Source organism: Rattus norvegicus, chromosome Y, assembly GCF_036323735.1.
Source record: "Rattus norvegicus strain BN/NHsdMcwi chromosome Y, GRCr8, whole genome shotgun sequence".
NCBI lineage: Eukaryota > Metazoa > Chordata > Mammalia > Rodentia > Muridae > Rattus > Rattus norvegicus.
In genome coordinates this window covers 15602577-15615673 of record NC_086040.1, presented here as the reverse complement: position 1 = coordinate 15615673, position 13097 = coordinate 15602577, and the positions used below count along the sequence as shown (strand labels likewise).

The 13097-nt window shown below is 38.5% G+C and overlaps 1 long non-coding RNA gene across 1 annotated transcript; it reads right to left on the bottom strand.

The window, feature by feature from the left end:
- Positions 1-962: 962 nt before the first annotated feature.
- Positions 963-5362, bottom strand: LOC134484340 (uncharacterized). The gene is made up of 2 exons (XR_010061745.1): positions 4913-5362; positions 963-2986 (listed from the first exon to the last, which is right to left on the bottom strand). It is a non-coding gene; the product is annotated as an uncharacterized LOC134484340 (long non-coding RNA).
- Between the last annotated feature and the right edge of the window lie 7735 nt (positions 5363-13097).

The following is a 13097-nucleotide window of genomic DNA, read 5'->3' as shown; positions in this document are numbered from 1 at the left end:
TATAAGGGCATTTTATATTTTATAGTGTTTTCTCAGAGCCAGTTGTCTCTTTATATTCTTATTTGCTTTACAATTAGATAATGGAGAGCCAGGATTCCATCCCAGACAGTAAGACTTTAGATGCTGTATTCCACCACTATACCACAGCAATTTTAACAATTTTTTAAATGAATTAATCTTCTAATTTTATTCTAAGTGTGAAAGTCATATACACAGACAGTACTGCTTCATGTAAGGATTTATATTCTTAGTATTTCATTCAATCAATTAATGGTTTTATATTTTCACAGTTTAAAGTATGTTAGTATGTGACTGAAAATACATGGAAGAAACCTGTATCCCAACACTAACCCAAATCTATTGCTGTCTTATCCCATAAAAACCTTTCTGAGAGTGGTTTAAGCTCTGTTGGAAGATATGCCAGTGATTCTTTAACCAATAAACCCAATAAAAAAACAGCTGTCTATTTTTCTTTCCAATGATTCTGTGTGTTCATATAAGAAAATGGAACTATTATTTCAATTACATATCTTTAAAAACATGAAATACTACAGTCTGCTGACGCTTGCTTTCATACATAACAAAGATTCTTAAATCTTTTAAGTTAAACAAGCATCTAGAACCTCTCTCATTTCTTTAGGGTAAGCCTCCTGTTCCTTTCTCACTCATTTCCTTCTTTTGTAATTGGATATTTTATGTATGTACATTCAAATGTTATATCCTTTCCTGGTTCTCCTCTCTCCCATCGACCCTCCCCATGCTTCTGTGAGTTTGCTACCAATCCCGCCTGCCCACTCACACCTCAACACTCTGGCATTCCCTACACTAGGGAAACAGACTTCATAGGACCAAGGCCTTTCATCTTCTTGATGCCGGACAATGCCATCCTCTTCTATATATGAGGCTGAAGCTGTCCCGCGCTACGTCTCGCCAGCAGGAACGACGCGGCACACACAGGATCCTACTACAGAAAAGCTTTAATGCGTCTTGAGAGGGAGAGCATAAGCTTACAATGCGGAGACGGAGAGTGAGGAATAACCGTCCCTTATATAGGAAACTATCCTCGCCTAGGACGTGTCACTCTCTGACTGGTCGCTGCCAATTATGCCAGATGACGTACCAAAACGTACGTGTCCCTTTGAGTAGGGACGTTACCAGGCGCCTGCGTATTGCCCTTTTTACTAGGTGCGTTCTGCCGGATGCCGGTGCCATCTTGTAATGGAGTTTGTGAGGACAGCTCCTCACATATGTGAGGACAGCTCCTCGGACAGCTCCTCACATCTCTGTGAGGACAGCTCCTCGGACAGCTCCTCACATCACCCCCTTTCTGTTTTTTTTTTTTTTTTAAGCAAACAGGACACCCAGATATAGGAGGGTGAAGACAGAGGTCATATCCTCGTACGAAGTTGGCGAACCTGTACAAGAGAGATACCCTTAGGCTGTTGTTGGGACCCAGGGCACTCCCGACCCGTCGCACTGCCATTTTTCGAGGGAGGGAAAACTGGGGCAGAAACCCTCATGTAATATGACATGCCTTCCAGGGAGCATATTTGGTAGAACTTCCCTGTGCGATGCTAAGCTCGTCACCCCTCATGGGCTGCTCAAGCCGGACACTCTAATCCTGTGCAATGAACCGAGGTTCTAGGAGTGCAAGAGCTGTCCAGCCGGCGACCTGTTGCTTGAGCATGGTCAACCAGATATCGGCTGACGCTCCTTGTTCAAGGGCTACAAGCGCCTGGGCGATCACTACTTTGTCCTTTCTTGTTTGAGATCTCAATTTGCAAAGCAACCAGAGGAGTAACACTAATCCACAGCAGAGGATCACTCCAAAAAGTCCCACTCCCACCCATTCCTTGAAATAAGAGACTGCTGAGGTGATCCAGGAAGACAATCCCTCCGTCAAAGACAGGTCCAGTCAGGTAGAATTTATTTGAATGATGGTCGCTCTCAGCTCCTGAAGTGTCTGTTCAAACTCCGAGGTCCAATTCTGTAACAGATGCTGTGAAAGACTCTTAGACAGATTAGCAGCTCGGGTAAACTTGTCATATTATATGGAGGTGACACAAAGGCCTGGGAGTTTTGCTCACAGCCAAGCTGGGCCAGTTGCCATAGAATGTCTAATTGCTCTCGGACCAGATCTATACGTTGGTTGACAAGCATAAGGCCTCCCTATATCTGAGTATTGGCTGAGGCCTGTCTGTCCTGAGCCACAGAGATGGTGGCCGATAAATCGTTGATAGTTTGGGTTGTCTGTACTGAATTTGACAAGGCCAATGCCGAGGCAGTAACCGAGGGAGCGACTGCTGTCATAGCAATAATGCCAGCAATAATTGCAGAAGTACCAAAATCTCTTTTTCCTCTAAATAAGGTCATGGTCCCCGGGGCATCAACAGGGATCGGGATAAAGCGAGGCATGCGGGTAACTACTGCGATATTTTTTATGAGTAGCTGTCCAGACAGAGGCAGCAGGTTTGATGTTCCCCGTCCAGGAAAATGACAACCGTCCCTTTTCGCCCTTTCCTCCAAGTAGCATCGCCATGGGCATAAGATCAGTGCAGCTACCATTAACCCAATGTAAGGCCACCACCATAGAGAACTGTGGCATCCTCCTCACCAGTTCCCCATGTGGCCTCCCTTAACCAAGCAGAAGATTGATTATATAACATAATGCAAGGGAGATCAAAAGATGTTTTGTTGAATATGCCAAAACAAAGGCTGCCCTTAAGGGGAATAGTCCTATTTTCTTTTAGTCGTTCAACCTGTGGATCCTTAGGTAAATAGGCCAACCCTAAATCCCTGTTAGTGGTACATCACCGGCATCGGGAGTGGAAAGGTTGACATTATTCCCCATCGTAGCTTGCCCTGCACCGTTGCTGGCATCCATGGAAGAAGAGTGAGGAGGTGCAGGAGTCCCAGTCCCTTCTTGATCACTTGCTGTGATGCTCCTAGTAAGTCGTCCTGGGATCCATATGGGATTTTCATTGTCCTGTGGAAAAACACAGACAGCTCCCCTGAATCTTATTAAAACAGGATCCGGGCCTTTCCATTCATTTGTTAATACATCCTTCCATTTGACTAATTCTTTTGTCCTCTTGGGCTCTGACCAATGTCGCTCAGCCGCTGTTTGTCCAGCTTCATCAAGATTTAAAAAATTTAAGGTAAAAAGGGCCAGAGCAGTGGCCACTCGGGGTGTTGGGGGGAGTTCTATCATAATTCCCCTCCTTTGTTTTATTAAATATGATTTGAGCGTCCGATGAGCACGCTCTATGATTCCCTCTCTTGAGGGTTGTAGGGCAGGCCCGTCAGGTGGGTAACCTGCATCTGAGCACAAAACTGACGGAATTTTTGAGATGTGTAGGCGGGGCCATTGTCAGTTTTTACACATTTTGGCTTTCCCCAAGCACTCCATGCTTCAAGGCAGTGCTGAATGACATGTGTTGTTTTTTCTCCTGTAAGTGGGGTGGCATGTAGAATGCCAGAACATATGTCTATAGATACATGCACATACTGAAATTTTCCAAAAGTAGAATTATGAGTAACATCCATTTGCCAGATTTGCAATGGCTGTATTCCTCTTGGGTTGACCCCGATGTGAGGAACTGGGAGGAACTGGCAGCACTGTTGGCATTGGGTGACTATATCACGTGCCTCTTTTCTAGTTATAGAGAAGAGGCGGCGTAAAGTTTCTGAGGTGACATGGAAATTGCCATGAAAGGCTTTAGCGGCCTCTAAAGGAGAGGCCAGGGCCACAGCTATCATTTTTGTGGCTTTGTCAGCCAAATCATTCTGTGAACTCATTGGGCCAGGGAGTCCAGAATGGGCCCGTATATGAGTAATGTATATAGGGAATCTTCTATTTAATAGGATAATTTGGATTTTTCGGAAAACATCTGCCACCTTACTAGTGGTTTTAATTATACCGGCGGTTTCAAGAATACTAACAGCACTAGCTCGGCCTCCTCCTCTGAGTCTAAGGTTTTATTTTCAGACCTTTCAGAACTGTCGAGGTTCAGCGCTTCTAGCTCTTTCACAGGGTATAGGCTGGCTCCCCCTCCTGGTTTATGTGTAGAGGAGGAAGTGCTGGAATCTGAAAATTTCAACGCTCCCTTGTCTTTGGACTTACCGGGAGGGCACCTTTTCTTTCTTTGGACGTCTTTTTTCTTGCGCGCGCCCAACCTCTAACTACGTTCGGTTTCTGACAGATTTTCCCGGACTACCTCGAGAGTGGCCTGTCCTTCTACTACTGCTGCCTTACACGTTTCATCCTTTAAACAATTCTTGACCAGCTTCCATATAGCTTTGGTCCCTAGGCGCAGATCATCTTCCGCCAATTTTCTGTCAAGGTCTTTTCCAAGTTTGTTCCATGAGGCAATTGTAAACGAGCCTGAACAGGCAAACCAAGGCGCCACCCTCTCCACCTCCTTCACAAAGTTTTTAAGTGTTCCTCCTCCAATTTTGATGTTCCTCTGCTTTAACACTGTTTCCAAGGCCGTGACCACAGACTGTGAGGATCCCATGATGGGCCAGGAACGCCGGCGGCTTATCTACGTCCGTCTGACAAGGCGTGAGGTGAAAGGGTAGAGACGGACACGCTGCTCTCTTATGTACGGGAGTCTTACACGCGCCTCCCCGGACGGTGCCGCTTATCTACGTCGGCCTTATCGCGTCCTTGTTCCTCAACAGTCAAAATCGAAGGTAAAAGGGAGCTGCGCGAAGCTCACTTATATACGAGAGACTGAGACGCGCCTTCAGCTGCTGTGATCGTCCTTTTAACACCGAAAACGGTGAAAACAGAACATAAAGAGTAGGGTGGCTCCCAGGACAAATACTATAGCCTCAACAAATCCTTCCCAAGGTGGTGACAACCCCAGACCAAAGTCCAAGAGAGGGCTGCCTCTCCGAACGTATCTACCTGCAGTTCTGAATCCTCCTTGTCGCCAAGGGATCTCCGAAGGTGCTGACGATGGTGAGGTCTTTCCCGGGTTTTTGGCACCAGATGTCCCGCGCTACGTCTCGCCAGCAGGAACGACGCGGCACACACAGGATCCTACTACAGAAAAGCTTTAATGCGTCTTGAGAGGGAGAGCATAAGCTTACAATGCGGAGACGGAGAGTGAGGAATAACCGTCCCTTATATAGGAAACTATCCTCGCCTAGGACGTGTCACTCTCTGACTGGTCGCTGCCAATTATGCCAGATGACGTACCAAAACGTACGTGTCCCTTTGAGTAGGGACGTTACCAGGCGCCTGCGTATTGCCCTTTTTACTAGGTGCGTTCTGCCGGATGCCGGTGCCATCTTGTAATGGAGTTTGTGAGGACAGCTCCTCACATATGTGAGGACAGCTCCTCGGACAGCTCCTCACATCTCTGTGAGGACAGCTCCTCGGGCAGCTCCTCACATCAAGCCATGATTCCCTCCATGTGTAATCTTTGATTGGTATTTTGTCCCCCACTGCCTTCTTCATTCACACTTTATACACACTCATGGTTCTTTATTTGTTTCTTGTTTTCTTTGATATGGTTTGGTATCAAAATATATGCAGCACAAAACTTAGCACTTTACCATTTTTGGTATAGTGCTCAGTCTCTCTTGTGTGTACCTATCACTCCCTCTCTGACCCAGATATCTTTGAATGAGATGCCTTGCGTTTTACACATAGTACACTTCAACTGTACTCTTTGATTGGTATTTAGTCCCTCAGTTCCTTCTTCATTCACTGGACAACAGGGTATTATGATTCACTGCTGTCAGTGATGTCCTTGCAGCAGGAAAACTATGGTCAGTGAGCCTGGACCTCAGGAAGCTGAATGTTCACACAAATGAATGAACACATGTAACCAGAGCTGGGTTCCCACTGAAAAAAAAGCATGCAAATATTATCCACATATTGTGCAATGATCACTTGCCATGGGATTCCATTCTGTTTCAAAATACTATTGTCAGTATTATTTGGTGGCCAGCTCCATGAGTGAGTGGGTCATCATTTATTGTAGATTATTTATTTAGTTTTGAATTACCAATATTTGCCTCAGACAAAGTTCTTCCAGCAGATCTTTATTTACACTCATGGCTTTTTATTTATTTTTGTTTTGTTTTGTTTTTTGTTTTTTTGTTTTTTGTTTTTTGTTTTTTTTTTGGTTTGGTATCAAAATATATACAGCACAAAATTGAGCACTTCATCATTTTTGGTATAGTGCTCAGCATCTCTGGTATGTGCCTGTCATTCCCTCTCTGACCCAGATCTCTCTGAATTTATGGAGCTGAGATGCTATGCATTTTACACATAGTAACCATCTTCCTTCTCTCTCTTCCCAGACCCCTAACCTCCTGCTTCTTACCTCTGTTGATAAAAACTTTATATACACTGATATATGCAGGATCAGAATATACTTGTCTTTTTGGTGTTAACTTAGCATCTTCAGGGTCCTTCCATGCAGCATACATCAAATGCCTGAGTGAAATTACACTCAAAGTACAGACCAGAGCTGATAAATTTTCAAAATAAAACTTTTTTTCCCAATATTAAAGTTTGATGATGATCCTTAAAAGCTTTAACATCCTTTGTAGCCATCCTCCCACCCAAGGTAAAAAAAAAGGATGGGGGCGTTGGGGGGTGGGGGTAGTGGACCTGTTTAAAAAGGTTCATTGGAGTATCTCCCATCTGTGTTGTCTGGAAAGCAGAATTTAAGTTCTCAAGTTGGAATAGGCAGCTTGTTCCATTAGCAAACATTTCATGAATACACTAGTAGTCAAGATTTTTAGAGTTGTCATAACAAACAGGAAATAGCAGCAGTTGCACAACGTAGTTGAAACAGCCAGGCTTCTGTTAGTAGCTTGGAAAGAGAGAAGTTCTATGCTGTGCTTCTCTCAGGGAATTGAAGATCACCAGAGACTCAAGATTCACCAACACTGTTTCGGCTCCTTTGTTTGTTTGCCATAGTCTGCATAGTCAACTTTCCTTGGAAATATATAAGATGTTAGAAACTTTTGCTGCTGCTACAAATATATTACTGTAGCTGAGTAATCCTGTACATCATTTTCTCTTCAGAGTGATAGAGATTATTCCAATCATTTACAGCTATTGCAGCTAATGTTGAAATGGGTAATCCAATATTTTATCAGATAAGAAAAATTAAGACAGTGTAGATGCTTTGACCATATTTCCTATATAAAAAGTTTAAAAACACTTATAACTTATGAGCTGTAATGATACTACAAACCCTTAAAACCACCTCAATAGCAGTTACTTATTCTTACTCTTGTATGAAATAACATACAGTTAGATAACAAAAGGTGACAACAAGCTGTTTTTGAATATGTAAGCCTGACGCTGCCTTTGGTTAAGATGATAATTATCAAAAATACGATTTCAAGCAAATTTACAAAAATATCTGTGTAAGACATGAAGCTCATCTGTGAATTTTCCTATTCTGTTTGGCCAAAAGCACATGCCATCTCGTTGTAGGAATAAGTCAGGTTTATATTGTAGAACCTCAACCTAAGTATACATGTTTTTTTCAAGTATCTACTAGCATGGTCACATACTTTCATTTTTTTCACTTTTCATCTATAAAATTCCATTTCCAAACAATGATTCCAGGGTGGTGGGAAGTTGTGTTAGAAGTTTTAATTTTTTTCTAGTTCTATGTTTGTTTGTTTGTTTGTTTGTTTGTTTGTTTGTTTGCTTTGGGAGGTGAGAACCAAACCCAGGGCCTTTTGCTTGCTAGGCAAGCAGTCTACCACTGACCTAAATCCCCACCCCTCTAGTTCTATGTTAAATGTAAAGATATAGAAGGGAATATGTGAGTGGAAAAGCAATTTGTAATTGTATCTTAATATATTTCCCTTAGATTTTATTTTGTTTTATATTTTACTAAGAAAACTATTACAATTTATTGAAGTTGGTTACTCAAGGGAGCAAGTATAATACATTTTTAAAATGACGTGGAGCAATATACTATGTGAACTTGAATTTTAACTCCATTTCTATCTTATTTTAAAGAGGACTTTTTCTCACTGTTTTTCTTGTATTTAATAAAAGAAGTGTACTGATAACTTAATGAATTTTTGGAGGAGCAAAATGATATAAAAGGAAAAAAGTAATATGTGCAGATTATATACTTAGTAAATAATAATATTTGATATTGTCCTCACTAGATGGTGAAACCAGGAACTTGAAGGAAACCATAAACTACAAATTTATTTTTATAAGTCTATTCTCTAGACATGTACTGGAAACATAATAAGGAATCACTTATTTTTGGAGTAAATGTATGAGTGAATTAGAGAGGCAAAGGACATGATATCAATCCCCAAGTATATAGAAGTCAGATAGCTAAAACAATCATCATGTTAAACTAGAAAAATGAGTAGTCAGACAGAGCCATTTAGCAATAACATCATGTTTCTTCTCATCATGTGGCTAAACCATATACGTTAGGCCTACGCAAATTCTTTTAAAAGCAAGGTTTTTACTTTGAAAAAACATATATATATATATATATATACATTTATATGTGTTTATATGTCTATATATGTATGTGTACATAAGGACATATGTATATATCTTTATACATGTGTGTATGTGTATATGCACATATGTGTGTATGTTGACACAATTAAACATATGTATATATATATACGTATATGTATATATATATTTGTTCATATGTGTGTATGTACATGTATATACATATAAATATGTAACATACAAATGCACTCTATTTTCTAATTTTATTTAACTTTATTGCTAAATACATTAGTACTCAAGAATTTTAAAAACTGCTTTATAAATTTTGATTCATTTTAAAATCACAGTTCAGAAAATAGATTCAATTTAGGTAGTTAATTATTATACTATGAAATTTCCTCATCTATTTCATAAAAACACAATTATTTAATTTAGTAATGTCACTGTATACATGTTTTAGCATGTCACATATCTAATTAGTTTTTCTAGCATGTGATATAATTTCAGGATACCAGACATACGTAAGGTAGAATATAACAAATGAATTGCTATACGTGATAGATCAGAGTGAAAGGTAGATAGATAGATAGAGATATATATAGATAGAGAGATAGATAGATAGATAGATAGATAGATAGATAGATGATAACTAGATAAATATATACATACATACATAGTTACAAAGATGAAAGATCACAGGTGAAAAGTAGACAAATATCACATACGCAGAATCATCCATCATGAAATAACTAGTATTAAAATGTGAAATATCCTCTTATATGAAGCAAAATTTTAAATATGAATTATGTTCATATTTTAATACGTAAAGGGAGATTTATCAGCCATAATATTTAAAATAAAATGTCAATTTGAAAATTCCTCTCAGGTAATTAATACACATTAAATCCTTAACTTCCTTTACATTAATTTGTCAAATTCTCCCATTTTCTTATCTTTGTTACTTAAATGCAAAACATCATACTTTGTCTCCAAGTTCAAATCTTCAGTTACTTTCCACCCTGCTCTGCATTCTACCTCAAATCCAATCACTATATTTAAGTCTATAACAAATACTCTTGTGCTCTCATGAAAATTAATCACGATGAATCATTTTTTACCTTTACTAACATTGTTCTCATACCGGTAACTATTATTTCTCTGTCACCAATGTGGTCCCTATCCCCTTCTCTGTTTTAAGTACCATTTTCAACATCAATGATTTATAGTTACTCTTTATTTGAGGAAATAAAACATTCTATTTTCCCCTAATAAATTATGTACCAAGAGTTTTTTCCATTGAAACTTTAGACAAGAAAAACAAAGTTGTTACAAAGTGCTAGTTCTATTCAGACCTATAACAGAAAGCTGGCTATGTGACAGGAATCATAGGAAGAACACTTCTGGAAGAGAAAACAGAGTTGTAGAAGAAGATCTCGTGCAGGGAAGTGCTTCATGCAATTGTAAAGAAAAGTGTAAAAGACCTGAAATTTCATATTGAGTGAAAGTTGTTGAAGAATATTTAGAAGTGATTCTGAGTGGATACATAAGCAGGTTTATTTATAAATCCATGGTAAATACTAGAAAAACAGAATCAATTTGTAATAGAACAGAAAAGAAAATAAAGTTAAACGTTGGTACAGGTTTTAATATGGATGTTGATAATTTGAACATGCTGAAGGTTAGTGGACAATTTAATGGGACGAATGCCTCAGATACATTAACAATATTGCATGACTTTATAGTGAAATTACACAGAGTGAGAACACTAACAGTAACCTGTGACAAAAATCTGTTCAGGTAGGGCTATATTCATTAATATTTCTTTTTGAAAACATTCATTTAATTAAGTAAAGTCAATAAGGAACCAAAGATAACCCTTTTCATCTCTGACATATCCAATCTGTAAACAGATAGGAGTATAGTGGTTGAAAGTTCTTCCAGGATTTGCTTACTCCATATATTATTAATTTCACATAATAAGCAGAGCAGTGTATCATATTAGTGAGCATTGATTACTAAGGCTCAATTTATCCTCAGAAGGACGTCCATTAAAAAGCTATCTATAATAAATTTGTTTCCCTTAAATATTAAAAATCTAAAATATTGATCTTTCTTATCATTTCACAGCATAGAACACCATATGTAATTACTTCGTTTTTACATATCAATATCAGTCACACTACCTTTCTGATTTTGATACATACCAAGCTTAACAATGAGGAGACTTGTACATTCTCAACAGTCCTTACATTTCTCCCATTGTCTACTGCATCTGGACCATATTACAATCAAGGAAATTAATATTTTAAGTAAATTATAATGTGATCCAAGTGTAGATTTTGATATTTCATACGATAAGACAAATCAAAAGATCCAATAAATAAATACAGAATTTACTTTGCTGAAGACAATAGGCTAATAATACCTTATAATAACAACCCTAATTCATACTGAGTCAGTTCTGGAATATGTGTAACAATGTTTGTTTAAAGAATAAGTAACTTTTCTGTATCTTTTTAAAAACAATTGGACATAATCAATAAAGAAGTGTCAGGCTCAGATAAGAGCTAGAAATAATTCAAAACTTTTTCAAATGATTCTGAAAGATAGTTCTAGAATATTTCAGTTCAATTCTCAGGATCCAGATAACCAACTAATATAGTGGTGATCCCTTGTATTCCATGTGCATATACAATATTAATTTTCATAGGAAATAAATGTTTTAAAAACTCAAAAGCTATATTTATTGAACAGTAAGATTGTAGAACTGTATTATTAAACTTTTTTACATTTTTATTATATTAGGTATTTATTATTTAAATTTCAAATGTCATTTCCTTTCTTGGGTTCCTGTCCATCAGTCGTATATTCTTCCCCTCCCCTTCTATAATGGTAGTCCCCTCCACAGACATTCCCCTTTCTTAAAGCACCCCTCTGTACTACCCCTATACGAAGTGTCCAACCTTAGTAGGAACTAGGGCTTCCCTTTCCAATGGTGGCCCAATAAGTCTATTCACTGCAACACATGCAGTTGTAGCCTGGGTCAGTCCATGTAAGTCTTTGGGTAGTGGTTTAGTATGTGGAAGCTCTGTTTGATTGCAGTTTTTTCTTATGGGATTGGAAGCTCCTTCAGCTCTTTCAGTCCTTTCCTTAATTCCTCCAAAGGGGGTCCCATTCTTAGTTCAGTGATTTGCGACTGGCATTCTCCTCTGTGTTTCACATGTTTTGGCTGGATACCTCAGGAGGGATCTAATTCCAGTTACTGTCAGCTTGCACTTCTTAGCTTCATTCATCTTATCATGTTTTGGTATGTACATAAATAAATACATACATACACACACATATATATATATATATATATATATATATATATATATATACACATTTTGGTATATACATAAATCCATACATGTTTGCACACAAACACTCACACACCACACACACACACATATATAAATAAACATATATATATATATATATATATATATATATATATGCGCGCAGCATGTCTGTCATACTCTGAATGGCCATTCCTTTAGTCTCCTAAAACATTGCCTCTCTAACCCTGAGATTTTGATCTTAGCTATTCTTGCGGATGTGTGGTGGAATCTCATGGTTGTTTTGATTTCCAATTCCCTGTTGACAAAGTATGTTGTACATAACAGAAATCATTTTCAGAAATGGTGGTATCCCAACTGCTGATCTGGATGTAGCTGAATGCCAATTGATCTATTTTTATATCTTTCTTCAAAGTTCAAGTCCAAGAGCATCAAGGAAATCCAGATAAAACCATATCTGCAGAAGTCAATAGAAGGGAAAGTGTAAGAAAGTGCCAAGAAAACAGTTGCACAGGAGAAAATTTTCAGATCATGTACCAGAGATTCAGACTCTATGATCACCAGTAAATATATGAAATCACATCACTGAAAACATTTTAAAGTAAAGTACACTGCCAATAGGACAAAACAGAAATCTACACATTTGGGAAAGTCTTACCCAACCCTATATCTGGTAGAGTGCCATTACAAAAAAATATAGAAATAATTCAGAAAGGTAAACTCCCCAACAACCAGGTAACCCAACTTTAAAACAGGGATAGAGAGCTAAGCCAAGAATTCTCAACTGAGGTATCTCAATAGCTGAGAAACTATCAAGAAATGTTCAACATCATTAGTGATCAGGAAAATGCTAATTGAAATGAACTTGAGAGTCTACATTACACCAATCAGTGTGACTAAGACAAAAAACTAATGCAATAGCAGAGTAGGTTAGGATGCAGAGAAAGTGGAACACTCCTCCACTGCTGGTGGGACTAGAATCTGTCACGTTGGATATCAATGTGGAGGTTCAGCGAATATTGCAAATAGCATTGCCTGAAGACCCAGCTTTACCACTCACTTCAAGGCAAATACTCAAGCCTGATCCACATATAACAGTGACATGTGGTTGAACATGTTCATGGCAGCCTTCCTTATATTAGTCAAATGCTGGAAACAATCGTGATATACTTCAAGTCAACTGAGGAATAAATACAGAAAGTGTGCTATATTTAAACAAAGAAATACTACTCAGGTATTAAAAATGAGGAAACCAAGAACTTTATAGGGAAAGGGAAGGAGCTGGA